The sequence below is a fragment of the Phodopus roborovskii genome, unplaced genomic scaffold (assembly GCF_943737965.1).
Source record: "Phodopus roborovskii unplaced genomic scaffold, PHOROB, whole genome shotgun sequence".
NCBI lineage: Eukaryota > Metazoa > Chordata > Mammalia > Rodentia > Cricetidae > Phodopus > Phodopus roborovskii.
In genome coordinates, this window is record NW_026126480.1 from 60,084,709 (window position 1) to 60,105,544 (window position 20,836).

General features: G+C 36.9%; 2 pseudogenes; one reads left to right on the forward strand and one right to left on the reverse strand.

The window, feature by feature from the left end:
- Positions 1-1,472: 1,472 nt before the first annotated feature.
- Positions 1,473-4,519, reverse strand: LOC127227860 (histo-blood group ABO system transferase 2-like; annotated as a pseudogene).
- Positions 4,520-17,872: 13,353 nt separating this feature from the next.
- Positions 17,873-18,801, forward strand: LOC127228913 (olfactory receptor 5B3-like; annotated as a pseudogene).
- Positions 18,802-20,836: the final 2,035 nt, after the last annotated feature.

Here is a 20,836-nt window from a genome sequence, read left to right on the forward strand (position 1 = left end):
TAGATCCCTGTCAAATTTGGTACTAGCCTAACTTCCATAAGCATCTAATTTCATTTAACTTAAAGACAGTAATGATAGTACTTTCAGGCACTATTGGTAGAATAAACATCAAAGACGATACATTATGGCTGTTAACCATAGCAATCCTGTTATTGTCAGAATGGGATGATGATCTTTAAGTTTGATTAATGAAGGTGTATGCCACCTTCAGTATTCTAGCCATAAGAATTCTGAAAGATTCATTCTCTAACTTTTTGTTTGTTCTATACTGGGTCACTGAGATGATATGGGTTCTCTTGTGTTCTTTAGATCATCCTTACTCCTTACCAATGACTGTTGTTCCTACACCATTTAATTGAAGGTCGTTTTTCTTTTTTAATTTTAAAAAATATTTAAACTATTGCATTTAATTTAACTTTTTATGCAACATCAGGTCAAAGAACTTTTCAAGTTAAAAACAAAGATCAGCATAATTGTATATCTAGAAATAGTGCTCTCTTCTCTTACTTTATTTACAAAGTATGTGAGTGACTATTACACTTTCTCCACATCATGTTTCTGCTTGAAAAAAGAGACCACAAATTTGAAAGAGAGCAAGGGAGGTGCATAGAAGGATTTGAAGGGGAGAAAAGGAAGGAGAAAGCCACCTTCAGCTCCCACTGTGTTCCTCTGCTCCTATTCAGTAAGATGGCAGCAGGAACCTCCAGAACACGGGAGAAACTCTGTCATGCAGTTACCTGAGGGCCTGAGTATCCTCACTCAGCTTCTCCCTTCCTCTGCTAGGAGGCTTGACAGATGTCCAGTGTTAAGTATTAGATTTCTGGTTGTTGGGTTCCTCTGCCACTGATTCAATAAGCCAAATCAAACCAAATTGATAAACTCAGGTCTAATGAACAGGGCAAAACAATTCTTGGGGTATCCTTGGGGAGGCAGGGGAGGAATAACATGACAAATATGGATACCAGGTTTTATATAGCCTGTAGGCATGGTTTTGAGCAGCCCCAGGGAGGGTCTGACTTTTAGCAGGTTTTCTCAAGAGTGGGGTTTGGAATGGGGAGGAGTGAGACTAGTGTGTCAAATGGGGCCCCTAACTGGAGATCCCCAACACCCCAATCTTTTTGGGTATATATGGATAGCAGTAGGGCTTGTACCTAAACATCCAGTGCCCTTAGGAATGGGCAGGAGGGCAGGGAGACTCACAGCCTCGAGGCCTCAGAGGTGCTTAGCTCCTGACAGCCCAGCTGGCCGATCAGGACCCTGTGACCATTGCCTCTGCTCATTTTTGGTTTGTGAATAGCTAAGGTGGCTGTCAATCTGGGGTCTCAGTGTGTGGTAAACCAAGTGGTTGGTACCAGGCCTGCTGGACTTTGAGGTGGGGTAGAGGGTGACACTTCAGTAATGTATCTCAAGTCTTCCAGTTCCATACAACCTGGAGTACTCCTGGATATCCATCTGGCCTTTCCAAAAGGAACTCAGCTATTGGTTCCCGATTTGATTGTCTGTTAGTTCTTGGGTATAGCCATGTATCTCAGCTTTTTCATGATGGAGGGCCAGCCCAGCAGCTGCTGGTCCCACATGCACTCTGGGGACAATATCTTTGTTGGTTTGTGGTGTAGCAGGTACTTGTTCAGATAGCTCTCATCATGCCACACGGCCTAAATGCAATTGGCCTGATGACAGGCCTTGGTGAGATGGTACACCTCCACCACTGATCCCCCAAGGAAGGCCCCCATGCAGTAAAAGTCACCCTCATCCCAGGGGATGTAGGCCTGTGACTTTGTCCTGCACTCATAGGTAAAGGTCTCTTGGCTGCTACTCTAGAAGCCAGTGTTCAGGGTACCGAAGAATGCTGAGAGAATCTCCACACCCACATGGTCACTGAACTTCATGTCCACATCTGCACACACCAGGTAATCCACCTCATGCAGAAAGTGCTGCTCTGAGAAGCAGCTGATCATTTCCATCCTGTGCATTGACACATCCTGCTAGTGGCTGTAGTTGCACACAGTTAGCACTACCAGCTTCAGTCCTGCTCCTGGGGGCACCTGCGGCACATCAGCTGGATGGTCAATGAAGACCTTGTGTCCCACCATGAAGTGCTGCTCTGACGTCTCCAGGAACAGCTTCAGGAACACCATGTACCTGTGAGGGAGGACAAAGTGGTATGGAGGGGATTAACACAGCTAGATCAAGACTAAGCATGGCAGAAACTAACCTGCAGAAACCAGGGCTACTCAGAGGCTTGAAGCAGCAGCATCCTGAAGACAGAGGTTTCTGTCCCTCCTGGTCCCACAGCCAGTTTGTCTGAAATGAACATATAGAGATATATTATTTATTAAACTGTTGGCCAATGGCTCAGGCTTAAAAAAAGAAAAGAAAAGGAAGGAGAAAAACATATAATTTGATTATAATCACAGAAATAATATAATAAAAGAAAAGCATCCTGGCTTTGGTATGTGATTTTCCTTATGAATTTTTGCATGATACAAATGTTAATATATAACTTGTAGTGGAGCCTTTACTGAAATGAGATCTTTTATTGAGGATTAGTCTTAACGTCCCAGAAGTAAGCTTGGCTTTAGGTGTATTTTGATTGGGGAGGTTGATCATGTTTCTGGGTTTCATTCTAGTTGTCAGCATTTCCCCTAAGTCCACTTCATCCTAGGCCTGATACATTTTGCAACTGAAGGCAACGGATATTCAGGTCATTCTAAAATAAAAATTTCCTTAGAAAAATAGCTTGGTTGAGATAAAAGAACTCATTTTTATTAAATCTTGTATTTTCTCATATTTTCTACCTTCTCCCACAGACCCAGTGCTCCTCTGTTTCCCCTCAGAAAAGAGAAGGTATCCCAGAGATATCAACCAAACATAGCATAACAAGATGCAAAAGGGCTAGGTGCAAACCCTCTTAAAACATTAGATATAACCCAATATTAAAACAAATTTTTAGTTTAGCTGTTTAAGGTGGTAGATAAGGTATTGTGGTTAAATAAGGATCAGGATAAACAAATAGGCTGAATAGGTGTTTATTCAGGGAGAAATAACTTACAACCTAGACAGATGAACACCAGCAAGTTCCATGGATGCTCTCCTCTCTGCAACCCGCCAGCAAAAGAGCGTTCCCTGGCTCCTCCTCAGACCTCCTTCCACAGGTCACTTCTGCCCCTGGCTTCACCCCCAATGGGCGTGGTCAGTGCCACAGAAGGAAACAAAGTGAATATCCCTTTACAATTCCCCTTTTAGTCTAAAGAAAAGATTTAGGCTTGATACAAAACTATATACAAAACAGTGAATAACAAGTGTGTTCTAAGAAAAGGAAAATCGAGAAAAAAAATGACCTACATATCTAGTCTTAGGGTGAAGGCATAATGGAGTTTACAGTAGAGTTGTCCTAAGCTGGAAAACTTAAGTCTAGTACTTAATATATCTAACTAGAAAGAGAGAATAATAGTTGTGGTAGTTTAATCTTCAACCTCATCAAAGACCTGAGGAGGAAAATGATACTAGGGTAGACAGGAAGTGTGGATGGGCAACTTCCAAAATGTGTAGTGAGGACAGAAAGAGCAAGCCACCTGGACAGTCACCCTAGGTCTCACAGCAACGCTGGTACACCCAGATTTGGCTAAAGCAAAGAGTACTTGACAGACCACAACAACAGCAAGGAGGTAGAAAGGCTGTCTTACCCTGACTTGGCAAGGTCCAGCAGTCTTCTATATTTGTCTCCTGCAAGCACATAGGACTGTATGTCCAAATCAGTGGTCAAGGTGGGGGCAGTTCTTTGCCCAACAGATGATGGGAAATGTCATTCTTAATGTATGTTTCTCATACTGGTTAATGAATAAAGCACTGTTGGCCAGTAGGAAAGCAAGATAGGTGGGACTAGGAGACAAGGAAGAAAGAGATAGGAGTAAGGAGGAGTCAAGATGGAGAGTCTGGAGAGAACAGAACCTCCATTCCTCCACTCCCTGGTAAGACCACATGAAAATATATAGAAATGGGTTGATAATTAAGACAGAGCTAGCCGATAAGAAACTAGTACCTGGCCAACAGCATTATATCAAATACAGAGTCTCAGTGTGTTATTTAGGGCTGGAGCTTTGGCAGGACAAGACCAGCGGCAGGCAGAAAAACTTTACTCCTTACATATGGCAACCACATGGCTAATAAGAACTTCCACTTAAAACTTAACAAAAGCTTAAAGACAAAAAGGGTTTTACAAACAAAAGAACAGAGACAAGCAAGGTTTCTTGGTAGCAGCATTTTTCTCGGTTGGATTCTGCTTTGCAAGAGACAAGCAGATATTCGCGTGGCTCCTTTAAGAAAAGTTTCCTGACTCAGCACAAGTGGCAAAAAAACTGCAAGGCTTTTAAGAAGCTCTGCTAACAATTTATAGGTGTGTATCAGAGCTGACAATGGCAGTGACCACATCTCCAAGCCAGCAACATGCTACTTTCTGCCAAGTAGACCAAAGCGGTGACCACAGCTCTCATTGCTGGTGGTAAAATACCGCCGCCATCTTGGACAAACTGCGGCAGAAACAACTATGACTTTCATTTTAGCAATGTTGTTGTTTACCAGAAAAAGACTCATGGCCAAAAAAGGATAAAGATTTAAAGACAGATTCACATTAAGAAAATGCACTAAAAGTTTACAGTATGGTCTAAAATATATGTAGGCTTGGGAGAGAAAAGAAATAAAATGGTTTTCAAAAGACAAAGAAGAACTGGGTGTAGTGGCACACGCCTTTAATCCCAGCACTTAGGAGATAGGCAAGCAGATCTCTGATTGCAAAGTAAACCTGGTATGCAGAGTAAATTCCAGAACGGATAAAAGTTACACAGAGAAACCCAATCTCAAAAAATGAAAAAATAAAAAGTAAAAGAAAGAGAGTAATAATAAAGCCACGTAAAGATGGAAAACTCAGAGAGAATCTGGATATTTTACAGTGTTATATTGTCTGTAACTTTTGACTGCTGAGGAAATAACAACTGTTAAAACAAATGCTGCTATATCAGTCCAATTTATATATTTTAAAAATGCTCTGACTCCAAAATTTAAGTTCAAGGACAAGTTACTGGGGAAAAGGATTTCTATTTTTGTTTCTACAGAAAATGAAAAGCTGTGGATTTTTTCCAGACTAATGTGGTTTGATCAAGCCAGACCCCCTGAAACAGAGTCGCTGGAAATCCAACATTCAAAATAGCTTGAACAAAGCAGCCATACAGACAACAGCCAGGATTTCATCTTCTTAGGATCTCCATTACAGCGTCCCCTACCAGCAGGAAGCAGTTTGGAAAGAACGATGCCCAAATTCCCAAATATTTTTTACAAATGTGTGTTTTCATTTAAATGGGATTGGTTATAAATGATTAATGATCACAGCCAATTCTTTTTAAAGGTTAAAAAGGGGATTATGGTATAGATATAATTACTTTCTTTTGGAATGGATTTTCATTTATTGATACAATTTAAGGTTGATTTTGTGATATGTATATTTTTCCTCTTGTTTAGATATTGTGTTTGCATAGTTCTTTAGAAATGTAATGTATAATTTAGGACAGATTATAGATAGTTACCTATAATTGTCAAAACATATAGTGTTAGGTTTTCTAGATATATAGAGATGTATTTGAGATGGATAGGCATTCTTCAAACCTTTCAAAGACCTACAGAATATGGCATTTAAAATGGTTTAGGGTTTTTCTTGACAGTGAGACGTATATGCTGGCAATACCACCTGCATCAGAAAGGAAGATGGACATCGAAGATACATGTTATGAAGTTTACTTTCAGTATGGCAAGATTAGGCATTTGGACAAGATACTGCTCTTATCTGGACTGTTTGACTTTATGCTGTATAAACTGGACATGCAGGACCCACAGAAGTGACTGCTGATTCAAGATGGACATTGCTACAGAGTTCCTGCTTCATGGAAGACTCTGCCAGACAGTCTGCAGGACACAAAGAAAAGTGACTGACAGACTGCCAAGACAGTTTAAAGTTTCCTGCTTTGCTGAGGAGTCTGCCAGACACACTATGGCCTATGGGCTGAAGATGGAAGATTACAGAAGAACTTCAGGTGACTGACAAGGCAAGATGTCTCTGTCATTTCTAGAGTTTATAAACTATCCTTCTGTGGGCTTTGAGGGAGTTGAAGACAGATAGTTATGGTTATAGTTTTCCTTAGTAACAATTAAAGATAAGTTACACATAGACTTTAGACACACAAAGAATAGATGATGGAATATTTTTTTAAATCTTGCTAAATGTTAATGGACTAAATATTGTTAACTGTGATTCTTGGTTGATAACTGTTGTGTTATATATTTTGCTATGTTAAGGTTAAACCTCTTCTTTTTATTTAGACAGAAAAGAGGAGATGATGGGAGATGTCATTCTGTATGTATGTTTCTCATACTGGTTAATGAATAAAGCACTGTTGGCCAATAGGAAAGCAAGATATGTGGGACTAGCACACAAGGAAGAAAGAGGAAGGAGTAAGGAGGAGTCAAGATGGGGAATCTGGAGAGAACAGAACTGCCATTCCTCTGCTCCCTGGTAAGACCATGTGGTAATACATAGAAATGGGTTAATACTTAAGACAGAGCTAGCCGATAAGAAACTTGTACCTGGCCAAAGCATTATATCAAATACAGAGTCTCGGTGTGTTATTTGGGGCAGGCATGGCGGTGGAACAAAACCAGCAGCGGGAGGAAAAACCTTACTCCTTACAATAAGGTTTAGCAAATATAAGGGATTTATGTATAAATGGCATGTCTGTAAATGCTGGAGTATGTAAGAGAAGTGTTGTATTTTATCAACATGAAAACTGAGTATTTTAGAAATGTGATGCTCTGAAATTACACAAACTACTTGAGGAAAAATTGTTCTCGATTCAGGAGTTAAATATATTTCTTTAGATTCAACATGAGATAGAGAGAATAAGGATTGAATTGCAGATTAAAGCATAATTAATATTTTAGGAGCACTTTCACATTTCTAGACAGATCATTTCACTCTTTTGGATATATATATATATATATATATATATATATATATATATATATAAAGTCACCACTTAATTTATTCTTTGTTTATCATTTTGGAGATAGATCTGGCTAACAAATCACCAAGTCTCTGTAGTGAACACTGTGATATTTACAAATATTTTAGGCTCTTATTTGTTGGATCATCCATTTAGAACAGTTTTAAAAACCATCTTTGTATTTTCAAGGAACTCAGAGCAGATACGTACAGCCTTCTGCTTCAACATGGGTTACATTCCTGACTTTACTGTTTTTACAATATAGATGCTTACCAGATTTCTATAAAAGAAAGAACATTCATCATAGAGTAGTCAGTCCAAAATCATGAAACCATTCACAGGATATTGCATAAGTACCTTCTCAGCTGGTGGTCAACTTTTCCAAGCTCAGTGAGGCAAGGAAAACTGAGTAAAATCATATTTACACAACCAAGTTCCAAATTTATCATTCATTTTGCCATGTGTTCTTGCAAGAGTCATATACTTCTTTCACATTTGTAATATAAATATAATAAAATCACATCTCATATCTAATTCCCTGGTTGTGTCTATAAACTACCTGAGATATATATCTTGGAGAGGTTATCATTTGAAGATCATTAAATGTGATCTTTGGCTTTTTACCTTAATTATGATTGAAGGTTTATAGCAAATCCTCAGGTAAGAGTGGCTACTATTCAAAGGACTAAATGACATTCAATGAGCACAGCATGCAGTGTGTCCTTTCCAAATGAGATGCTATGGATTTACATTGGTAGTTCTGGGGCAGAGATGTGAAGGGAATTTTTAGACTTGGAGATCTCTGGAGAGTTTCCCTCTGAGAATACATGAAATTCTTTATTCTGCTTTCCCAGGGAAGAAACAATTTATTAGGGATAAAGCTGGCTACAACTTTTATAATGTAAATTAATTTTCACTGACAAGTGTTAAAATATGAATTAGGTATATTATTGTGGTGTACCATGGGGTGTTTCTGTACACACATAAGTGGTGTAAGGTCAAAGTCATTCTCAATATGTCCATCTCATGAAATTTTTGTCATTTATTCATGGTAAGGACTTTCAAAATCCTTTCTAGGTGAGAGAAACTGTGCAGCCAGTTCAGCAGCTGGAGTAAAATATGAAAAGCCTATGGCCACCACCAATGGTGAATGCAGTGAATCTGGTGGCAGTTGACTTTTGGTATGTACAAGGCCACAGTAGTCCAGCAAAGTGGGCTGGTCTGGACTGGTTGTGGGAATCCACCCACACCTAAGCTGGGTGCTAAATGAAAATGAGGATGTAATAATATCACTAGAATGATAAGTGATAAATGGATGTTTATTGGGGAACAATTACACAGAAAAAGAAAGAACCACTGGATCATTTCCCTGACCTTCCTATGAGATTTGCTAATCCAACAGAAAGTGTGTGCAAAGGAAAACCATGCCTCCAACTACTCTCTTTCCACATCCATCTGTCTGAAGCCACACCCAAAGGGGTGTGGCTGCCATTTCAGATCCACAAATCAGATGTCTACACAGCCCTATTCCTCCCTGCCCTGAAAATAGCTGGCCTTGCCTCTTTCTGGACACTTTATCAGCCAAGAGATAGTTGGCCCCATCCCTCATAATAGAATGAGCTCCCACACTCAGAGATATGTTTCCATCCATCACCATGGACATGGCATGGACCCAGGAGATGTGGCTCTGCTCCTTGCATGAGGAGCAGTCTTAGTGACCCATACCAACTAGCTCAGCTATTATACAGACGTATGCTGGGGCTTTGGTTGGCCTACCCTAACATCTACCCCATATACAACCTACTGGATTGTTTGAAGGGACTGATCCAGTGGAAAAATAGCTATAGGATCTTCATGATTTCATGGGCAACATGATATCCAAAAGGAGTTTTGGTGAGGGTTCAGTGATGATGGTGTGCCAGAGGCCTTGAACAAGACCAATGATTCATTGCGATGAGCATTTTGGGGGTAGAGCTATTCGGAAAAAAAAAAGAATATATTACATGACACATCACTTTTCTCAATGCCACAAGTGTGAATAAAGAAGTGTTGGAAAGACAAAGAAACAAAGTTTGTTTTTTGCTTGTTTTAAATTAATTTGGGGTGTTTTTTTTTGGGGGGAATGCTGAAGAGATGAGAAGCAGGTATGATGAGGCTGGGAGATGAGTGGGATTTGGGTGCATGATGTGAAATTCCCAAAGAATCTCTAAAGAATTATATTATAAAAAGTAGCAAAATAAACGATAAAACAAATACCATCACTTCAGGGTTGGACAAGGCAAATGGACAGAAGGAGTAGAGCTTAAGAGAAGGCACAAGAATCAGAGACCAACTTGTTCATACACTCAGAAGTCCCATAAAACCACTAAACTGGAAGCTATAATATATATGCACAGGATCTAGTGCAGACATGTCTAGACCCTGTGCATTCTGCCTCAGACTCTATGAGCTCATATGAGCTTTGCTCAGTTGATTTAGAGGAACTTGTTTTCATAATGTCCTCCATTCCCTTTGGTTATTACACTATTTATGCCTCCTTTTTCACAGGGTTCCATGAGCTCTGAGAGAAGGTGACATCATATTTAGAGATGTGTGTTCTAAGATCTGTCTCTACCTAATGTTTGGCTGTGGGTCTCTATATTTATCTCCATGCTGTAGTGGGAATCTTCTCTGATGATGGCTTAATAAGGCAGAAAATCATTAGGAATCATTTTATCACTACTTTTTGTTTGTTTGTTTTAAAGACCCGTAGTATTTTGTTTTGCCCTAGAATTATGGGCTTTATAGTATCTGGCAGTGTTGGATGTGTGTTTCATCTTTGAAGTGAGCCTTAGTTCAAATAAGAGGTTGGGTGGTTACTCTCATAAGCTTTTTTTCCACTATTGCCCTAGAATGTTTTGCAGAAATGATTGCATAGTAGAATAATGGTTTCATGGATGGGTTGATGATTGCATTTATGTTTTGGTGACTAAATACTAAATAGTGAGGCATCAGCTTGACCTCTCCATGTTCTGTGTGTTGTGTGGGTGTTATCTTCAGCAATGGTGTTTTTCTATCAGTTTGTGGAGAGCAACATATCATCTTTGCAACATGCTGTGTTGCTTGGGAATTTTCATGGTGCCTTTTGGCCAACAACTCAATTGAGTGCCACCCAGTCCTGGTACTGTAAGCTTCATTTAGTGATAAGAAATGGCTAATTGTGACTCTGAATCCCCCATTATTTGGGGGAATCCATTAAGATTGCCTTCGTATATTTTAGGATGTTTCCACACCCCTCAAATGCCTCTCAATTCTAGCTGTCCCTCCCTGCAACCTTTCCCTCAACCCTGTTTCCATTTCCCCTTTCTATTTGATCTTTGCTTTTTGTTCCTATTTCCTTTGCCATCTGTCCTCCATAAAATCTTTGCAATTTCTCCCTGTCAGTAAGGCCCATATGTTCCCGCTAGTCCCTTAAATGCATACCTAACCTCATTGGGTCTATTGATTTTAGTGTAGTTTGGTTATCATCTATTTAGTGGCAAATATTCACCTATAAGTGAATACATACTGTATTTATTTTCCTGGTCCTAAAAATTTAATGGTGTCAGTCTTTTATTGGCCAAGAAAATCTCTATTTTTATTTTGTAAATGCACTATATTTTCTTTATTTATTCTTTTGTTGAGGGACATCTAGGTTGTTTCCAGTTCCTGGCTATTATTAATAGAGCAGCAGTAAACATGGTTGAGCAAGTGTACCTTTGTTAGTATGAAGCATGTTTTGGGTATATGCTCAAGAGTGATATAACTGGGTCTTGAGTTAGATCAATTCCCATCTTTCTCAGGAACCACTACACTGATTTTCATAGTGGCTATACTTTGCAATTCCACCAGCAGTTGGTGAGTGTTCCCCTTATTCCATATCCTCAATACCATGAACTGTCATTTGTGTTATTTATCTTAGCCTTTCTTACAGTTATAAGAAGGAATCTTAGATTAGTTTTCATTTGCTTTTCCATGATGTCTAAGGATACTGAATATTTCTTTGTTTCTCAGCCATTTGAGTTTCCTTAATTGAGAATACTTTGTTTAGATCTATACTCCATTTTATTTGGATTATTTGGGTTTTTGATATCTAGTTCCTGAGTTGTTTATATTATATTTAATTATTTTTCCTATATCAGATGTGGAATTGGTAAAAATATTGCAAATTCTGTAAACTCCTGTTTTGTCAGAAAGATGTGTCATTTGCCATGCAGAAACTTTTCAATTACATGAGGTGCATTTATTAATTGCCAATCTTCATAACTTCATTATTGGTGTCTCTTCAGGTAGTCATTTTCTGTGCAGAAAATCTTACTTTTTTTTCTGTCAGGTTCAGTCTGTTCTTGTGTTATGTTGAGGTATTTGATCCATTTGGAGTTGGGGTATATCAGAGGGTTCATAGAGAATAAAGAAAAATATGAGTTTATTATATCTCAATTAACTTTTTTTTTCTATTCTCAACACACTTAAATTTTTTTAAATAAAAAACAAATATTGGGAAAATTTTTGTCAAAATTATATGTAACTAGTTTTATCTTGATATCAAAGTCAGATAGAGAAGTGTAATATTTTTGGCAACTTAACAGAATCTAAAGTCACCTGGGAAGGGAGTCATAGTGATGAATCATTCTCATTAGACTGATCCATGAATGTCTGTGGAGGATTGTCTTGATTTACTGGAAGGCCTAGACACTGTGGGTGGCATTGTTCTTTGGGCAGGAGATACCAGATTTTCGTAAGACTAGAACAAGTGAGCTGATCATTAGCATGCAGCATTAATTCATTTTTCCCTGTTCTTGATTGTGATTAATCCGAGAAGCTCCTTCAGTTTTCTGCAGTCTTGAATTCCCTGTAGTGATGGTCTATAACCTTGAAATGTGTCATAAATTAATTATCTAACTTTTAAGTTGCTTTTGTCAGAATATCGGGTTATAACAACCTGAAATAAAGCTATGGCAGTGCAAAATAAAAGGGGAAGTGGGAACTAAATATCTCTGATGAGTACAGATAAAATTTCCCAAACATGGTACTTAAAAACTAAAGTAAGAAGTAAATCAGAAAAAAAAATATTTTCCTTGATCAAATGGGACTTATCTCAAAACATTAATAACACAGACATTCTAGAATTAAATTATATAACCATAGCCAACTGATGATTTAAAATTTCCCAAGGCAACATACTGGGACAAGAAGCTGTCCCATTCAATAAATGAGATTGGGAGACAAAGATATCCACTTAATAAAGAAAACTTCATATACTTCAACTTGCCAGCTACATGACAGTCTTCAACCTGTTCTTTACCCCATTGCTCATCACTCATCTCTTTCTGCAACTGGATTCTAGGATTTTGGCTCAGTGTTCAGCTGTGGGTGTCTGCCTCTGCTTCTGTAAGCTACTTTATGAAAGCTCTAGGATGGCATATAAGGTAGTGATCAATCTCATTGTTAGGGAAGGACATTTAAGGTAGCCTCTACACTATTGCTTATGTTGTTAGTTGTTGTCATCCTTGGAGGCCTCTGGACATTTCCCTAGTGCCAGATTTCTCTTTAGACCTATAAATCACTCCCTCAATTATGGTAACTCTTTTCTTGCTCCTCTATTCTCCCCCAACTCAATCTTCCTGCTCCTTCATGTTTTCCTCTCCCATCTTCCTCGTCCCTTTTCTTTCTCCTAACTCCTTCTCCCCTTCCACTTTCTTCCAGTTTGCTCAGGAGATCTTTCCTTTTCCCCTTCTGTGGGGGACCATGTATCTCTCTCTTAGGGTCCTCCTTGTTGCCTAGATTCTCTGGCTGTGTGGATTGTAGGCTGGTGATCCCTTGCTTTAAGTCTAAAATCGATATATGAGTGAGTACATACCATGTTTGTCTTTTTGTGACTGGGTTATCTCACTCAGGATGGTTTCTTCCAGTTCCATCATTTGCCTTTCAATCTCAAGATTCCATTGTTTTCTTTTCCTAGGAGTAGTACTCCATTGTGTAAATGTGCTACAATTTCTCTATCCATTCTTCAGTTGAGGGGTATCTCGGTTATTTCTAGGTTCTGGCTATTACAAATAATGCTGCCATGAACAAAGTTGAACAGATGTCTTTGTTTCATGAATGTACATCTTTTGAGTATGTTCCTGAGTGGAATTACCTGATCTTGTGGTAGACTGATTCCAATTTCCCTGATGAACTGCTATAATGATTTCCGAATTGGCTGTAAAAGTTTGTACTCCTACCAGCAGTCTAGGAGTGTTCCTCTTTCTCCACATCTTCTCCAGCATTAACTGTCATTGTTGTTTTTGATTTTAGCCATTCTGACAGGAGTATGATGGTATCTCAGAGCTGTTTTGGTTTGCGTTTCCCTCATGGCAAAGTATGTTGTGTACTTTCTTAAGCATCTTATACCCATCTATTGAGAATTCTCAATTTAGTTCTGTACCCCACTTTTTAATTGGATTATTTGGTGTTGTGTTGACTAGATTCTTGAGTTCTTTGTATATTTTTGAAATCATCCCTCTGTCAGATGTGGGGTTGATGAAGATCTTTTCCCATTATGTGGCCTGCCATTTTGTCTTGTTGACTGTCTTTTGCCTTACAGAAGCTTCTCAGTTTCAGGAGGTCCCATGGAATTCAACAACAAAACAAATTACAGAAATCCTACAAACTCATAGAAACTGAATAATGAGCAATTGCACCATTCCTGTGTCAAGGAAGAAATAAAGAAGTTGAAGGCCTCCTAGAATGCAATGAGAATGAAGACACAAAATATTCAAACTTGTGGGACTATTTGAAAGCAGTACTAAGAGGAAAGTTCATAGCATTAAGTATCCTTATGAAGAAAATGAAGGATAGTCACAATGGAGAAGTAACAGCACAACTTAAAGTCCTAGAACAAAATGAAGAAAACTCATCCCAGAATAGTAGATGCTAGGAAATAATCAATTTAAGGGCTGAAGTAAATAAAGTAAAAACTAGGAAAACAGTACAAATAATCAATGTAACAGTTGTTTCTTCAAGAAAATCAACAAGATAGACAAATGTTTATCTAAACTAACCAAAAAGTAGAGAGACAACATGCAAATTAGCAAAATCAGAAATAAAAGGGGGACATAAAAACAGGCACTGAAGAAATTCAGTACTCCATAAATTCAAAAATTCAAATGAAATGGAAAAATCTCTGGATAGGTTCCACTTACTAAAATTAAATGAAGACAGAGAAGCAATTAAAATATACCTGTAACCTCCAATAAAATAGAAGCTGTCATGAAAATTCTCCCAAACAAAAAATGCCCAAGGCCAGATGTTTTCAGTACAGAATTCTACCAGAAATTCAAAGAAGAGCCAATACCAATACTCCTCAAATTGTTGTACACAATGAAAGCTGAAGGTTCATTGCAAACTTTTTTTATGAGGCTGTAATAATTTTTTAAAATTAATTAGTAGTAATAAGTAGATTTTTAAAAAATGTGATGCAGAGTTTTCTGAGGAGTAAAAGAATAATAAATGATCTTTGGATATTATGCCAAGTTACAGTTGACTAGGAAGAAGAAGCTGAAATATACTATTGGGCACAAATGCTACTATAGATAACAATAATGTATTATGTGTTTGGAAAGACTAGGAGAAATAAAAAGAAATTTTAGAAGAAATGAAGAGAAAATGCTAGGATGAAGGATTTTGAATATTTCTACCACAAAAATATATTGCTTAACCTAACTTGAACTTTTACAATATACATTATGTGTAGAAATACTGCATGGTGTCTCATTAATATGTATGACTTTTGTGTTTTTATTTAGCCATTAAAAAGGAAATTTAACTTCTATGATGTAGAAACTAGTTTGGTCCCCAAGGCTAGTTAATTGCTTTTCTTCTAAGAAGACAGGATGAGAATCTTCATATATACTCTGGGGGGAACCATCCTGAGCTCATTGAGTGTCTATATTTCTCTCCACACATCTATGCACTAGCCTTTGAAATCTCACTGAGGCTCACTAGGGGCAAACTGTATGCATTTTCTATTAGATGCTCTTCATTTTCTGAATGGAAATCATTGTTAAAACATGTAGGTCCTCTGACTCACCTAAAGATCAGCTGTGGGCCTTCAAGCAAACTGAATGGAAACACCCAAAGGTAAAAATCACATTGACCGACTCTTATCTGGCAAGTTCTTTATGGGTTTCCTCACAGATACAACCTGGGAACTATGGGAGTCTTGTCTGCTTTTCTTGTAGTATGTATTTCTAATAAGGAGGTGAGTCTTCCAAGGGTGAATTCAGAACTTGATCTGTGCAGAATTTCTTTCTTTTCATCTTCCATTAGACAGGGTTGAAACATTGATCACTTTCTAAGAGCAAGCGTCTTGAAGAAGATTGTGAAATACTGCATAGGGGATTTTTAAGATTTTAGAAGGATGATTTTATGTAAAACATTTCCCTACTAAAAACTGGCTGTATGTATGTATGTATGTATGTATGTATGTATGTATGTGTGTGTGTATATGTGTATGTATATTGGTGAATTACTTGAAAACAGTTGTTTAAAAATAATTTTGAGATCTAAAAGAGTTTACAAGCTAAAGGGTTACTTTTCTAAACCTACTTGTGAAATGCTGAGTAAATGTGCAGTTGTTAAAATACTACAGGAGACTTAATGATTCATGAAATAGTTATTTTCAGAAGAAATATAAAATGTAATTTGGTTGATATAACTTATTTTTTCACTGTATGTTTGATTTGCTTGGAGATTAAAAGATAGTTGTAAGATAACATAATCTTTCTGCACACTAATGAAGGGATAGAAATAAATGAATATTTTTTCAGCCACATGTCAATCTTCATGCCAAGAGTTCAGTCTCATTGTTGCATGGGATCTTAAGTCTTACACCCTGAATGTTTTTCATACCATGTACAATAATTGATAAAACTATGTAACTTCTTAGATAATAAGTTTTCTAACAAAGTAAGAAATGGTACTTCCTATTCTACTTTACACACACACACACACACACACACACACACACACACACACCACAGTATTTGTAGATAATATAGAAAATTTTAAAAGTCATCCTATGACATGGATTGTCAACTAAAATGGTTTCAATATACACATACATAGTTATCACTGCCAAAAGATCAAAAATGATGATAGGAAATAATTGTTAATGTTAATATCCTTCCAAATATGCTAAGTCAAACAAAGTTTAAATATCATTAGACTATAAGGACAATATGTCTATGAGATAAACAAAGACCATAAACTAGGAACATGTGCTCCTTAGCCTCTGTTCTTACTGTGGGATGATATTCCTAGAAAAAGAAAACTAAAAATCAACAAAAGAGGAAAGTATAATCTAAAATTAAGGATTACAAGAGTGAAACTTTTGAAAGGAATGTTTCATGTGAGATTGCATAACCAGCACTGATATACTTAGAGTAAAAAAAAAAAAATCATGAGAAGGCACAGGCAATCCAAGAGTCCCAAATGCAGAAAAGGCAATTTTGAGAGAAAAATCTTCAAGACTAAATCTTATTCAGAACTAAAGCCCTATATGCTATTATAACATAATAATGACAACATGGTCAGTAGTACTCAAACTTTGCTTAACAACCAGCATTTTCTTGCCTTTGATATATTACTTTATTTTCCCAAAAATATCCCAAGCAGGCCTCATTACTGTCTTCCTTTTGCAGATGGCAATGTAGTGTTTAGAAAAGTTAGGTGCTTTCTAACTTTCCAGTGGCTGATCTGGTATGTATCTCTTCCAAGAACTTGAACTCTCTCTTTTAGTTAATGATATTTCATCATTCCAAACTGCTTCTAAGATTGAACACTCTTCCAACAGATCTAGTACGTACATTGCTGAACAATATTTGCTTCAACATAAAGCCTTGTTTGAGCCAATCATAACTTCATGCTTCTGGATATATCCTTATCAATGTATCTAGATGTGCTATATTAAAAACATGAGAACATGTGTGGAAAGAAGAGTTAAAATGCAATTCAAACTCATTACTTCCTTCAGAACATTTTAGTATTCAGAAGAAACACTTCAGAGTTAGGGAGTACTCACTTGATTGACCTTTAATGAGAGCAACTATTTAGTGACCAAGATAAAATTAGCATAATTTTGCTACTTATGTCACTGTGATTATACAGAAGAGAACAATTTTTCATTGTAATCAAGTTAAATAATTTAGATAATTAGCTTGCAATGGGTGAAAAGTTTACCTGGATCCCAACAGATATTGGTAATTATATTACTTAAATATGCAGAAATTTTTTTCTCTGTGCTTCACAATTTAAATGGATATAACAATTTATCAAAGTCATTAAATTATGAACAGAGAACAGGCTGTTTCTATAGTAGCACTTGGCAGAGAAACACAGTAGAGTCAGTTTTACAGATCCCTGGAAAAGTGAATTGGCACATAGATACATTAAAATAACCATTTTATATGATTATTAAACTGCATCTTGTTAATAAATATACATTTAATTTTTGGTAGAAAAGAAATAACATGCCAAAGATTCAAATTCCTTTATTACCTTATTCTTAATTTAAAAAATATTCTATTTGTATCAGTGCTTTGCCTACATCTGTATCTGTTCACAATGTGTGTCTTATTCTTGAGGTGTCGAGAAGATGGCATCAGAACCCCTGATACTGGAGTTATAGATGGTTGTGAGCTGCCAGGTAAGTTCTGAGTGCTTTGGAATAGAAAGCCAGTGCTTGTAATTGTTGGACCATTTCTCCAGACCCTTATTCTACTCTTTTAAAAATTTCCTTAAAGCTTTCTGTTGATTAACTGATATCATTGATGGAGAATAAGACAGAAGTGACATGGTTCATCCTTCTGGGACTCACCAATGACCCACACCTGCAGCTTCCCCCTCTTCATTACTTTCCTCTTCATCTACACTATTACCCTTGTGGGGAACCTGGGGTTGTTTCTACTTATTCTCTTGGACTCCCGGCTCCACACTCCTATGTACACTTTCCTCAGTAACCTGTCCTTAGTAGACTTTTGTTACTCTTCAACAGTCACTCCAAAGGTTATAGCTGGATTACTTTCAGGAGACAAGATCATGTCCTACAATGCATGTGCCTCTCAGATGTTCTTTTTTGCAACTTTTGCCAATGTAGAAAACTACCTTTTGGTTTCAATGGCCTATGATCGCTATGCAGCAGTGTGTAAGCCCCTACACTATGCCACCACCATGACAACAGGTGTGTGTGCATGTTTAGTCATTGGCTGTTATATCTGTGGTTTATTGAATGCTTCCATCTATACTGTGAATGCATTAAGTCTCTTTTTCTGTGAGGTCAATGTGGTCCACCATTTTTTCTGTGACATTCCAGCAGTAATGATTGTATCTTGCTCTGATAGACATATCAATGACCTGGTTCTTGTTTATGTAGCCAGCTTCAATATCTTTTTTTGCTCTTATACTTATCTTAATATCCTACATTTTCATTTTTATCAATATACTAAAGATACACTCAGTTACAGGATATCAAAAAGCTCTTTCCACTTGTGCCTCTCACTTCACAGCTGTTTCCATCTTTTACGGGACAGTCATATTCATGTACTTGCAGCCCAGCTCCCATCACTCTATGGACACTGACAAAATTGCATCTGTCTTCTATACTATGGTCATCCCCATGTTGAACCCTCTTGTCTACAGCCTAAGGAATAAGGAGGTGAAGAGTGCATTCACAAAGATTGTATTGAGGTCATAATAATGTTACAGCTTTATTTTAACTTTTTGGATGCACATCATCTGGAACCATTTTTCTTTTCTTTATTCTCTACTGAATCATATTTTCCTCACTACACTTAATCCAAGAACTTGAAGCGACATCTCCTCTGCAAAAAGATAACATCTTGTTCAGAAGAGTAAAACCTGAATAGATTGTGAAAACCCAAATGACTGTGTTATCATATTCAATGATTTTCTTGTAATAATTTTTTCTGTCACATCAATAGAAATCTATGCATATAGAAAGACACTCATAGGTGTCTTGAAAAGATGTATTACACAAATGGATTTTAGAAAATTTCTAGATTAACTGTAACATGAAAATACCCTTGTGTTATTTAATTGTTCTCATTTCATAGGGATATCCAAATAAACACAGACAATATTTAGTGTTTGTTTAATGGTAGAATACAAGGTGGTATTTACAACACGCTACTTGAAACAAGAAGACTTACTTTAAAAATGTCAGTTCTTTTCCTCATCTAATCCATGGAGGGCTCACCCAAATAAGGTTGAAAGTATTGGAAAAAGGAGCTACCTCCTTCTTTAAGTTTGTTCTTGAGTGATATGTATTTTGTCAGTCTCCAAGAATATACTAATTACATTTTTCCTTCATCATTATCAGATATTCAGTTGAATCTTCCAATAATATTTCTTGGCTGTTTATTATACAGATGGTTCAATACAGGTCTTACTATCTTTCCTAATCCCATGAATTTAGGAAAAGTAAATCTGCAAAGCGTGAGAGATGACTCAATGGGAAAAGTGCTTACTGTATAAACAGAATTTCATGAGTTAGATCTCAAGAACCTATGTGAAATCTGAGCAGTGTGTCAGGTATCTGTAATCCTGGCACTGGAATAGTACAAACCACAAGTGACTGTCACCTTAACACAGAATCTACTATGGCAAAGGCAAGGAAAGAGTAACTGCTGCATACTTCTGGCACGAATATAGATTAACATATCCACTACAGTTAATTATAGAGAACATCCCATACCCTGTACTGAGTAAAAATTCAAAAGAAAAAAATCAGTTTGAAAACAACAATAACACACTATGACACTATACAATATTTGCAGTGCTAATCATAATACAAAGGGAATGGAATGATATCCATAAAGAAAATGACATGTATATAATATATACTAATTATCATACAAATATTCTATTAGTTATAGCAATGTCAATGTGACTGGAGATCATTAAGGTTTAATCATAGATGTAGACATGATGGAACAGAGAAGGTTTATTAAAATTATGAAAACACAAGGTGGAAATATACTTATTTTTTGTTTCAATTTTTTCTTCTTTTTTCTTTTTGAGTTTACAATATTATTACATCAATTATCCCTCCCATTTTCTCATTCCAAGTTGTTCAATATACTCTTCTGTACTCTCCTGCAAATTCATCCCTGTTATTTTACTAATTGTTATTGCATGCATACATTTACACACACACACACACACACACACATATATATATATATATATATATATATATATATATATATATCCGTAAATATACCAGTTCAGTCCATATAATGTTGTATGCATGTATTCAGGCTGATGTCTTCATTTTGAATATCTAATGGATGTGCTCTTCCCTGGAGAAAATAATTTATGCTCTCAGCTTTTCTCAGTTGTACAAATTTCTTTGTGTAGGCTTGTAGCATTATAGACTTCCCTGTCCACTTTGGTCATTCCTTTTCTGGTCAAGTTTGGCCTATCTCGTAGTTGACAATTCATGGATGTAGGTTTGATATTATTGGGAGATAGAATCTCATAGCAAACTCCGTGATTCTCTATCTGTTAATATCATTCCACATTCTCTATAGCAGTGTTTCCCAAAACTTAAGTGCATGAGTGTTTTGTATTTACTGTGACAAGGCTTCCAAACTGTTCATTTGGATTGATTATGGGTTTTGGTTTTCATGGGAAGAGAATGAAGGAGAATAGTTGGATGCAAGTGAACTCACATGGAAAATGGTAAAAGGGGGATTCTTTAGGGATAA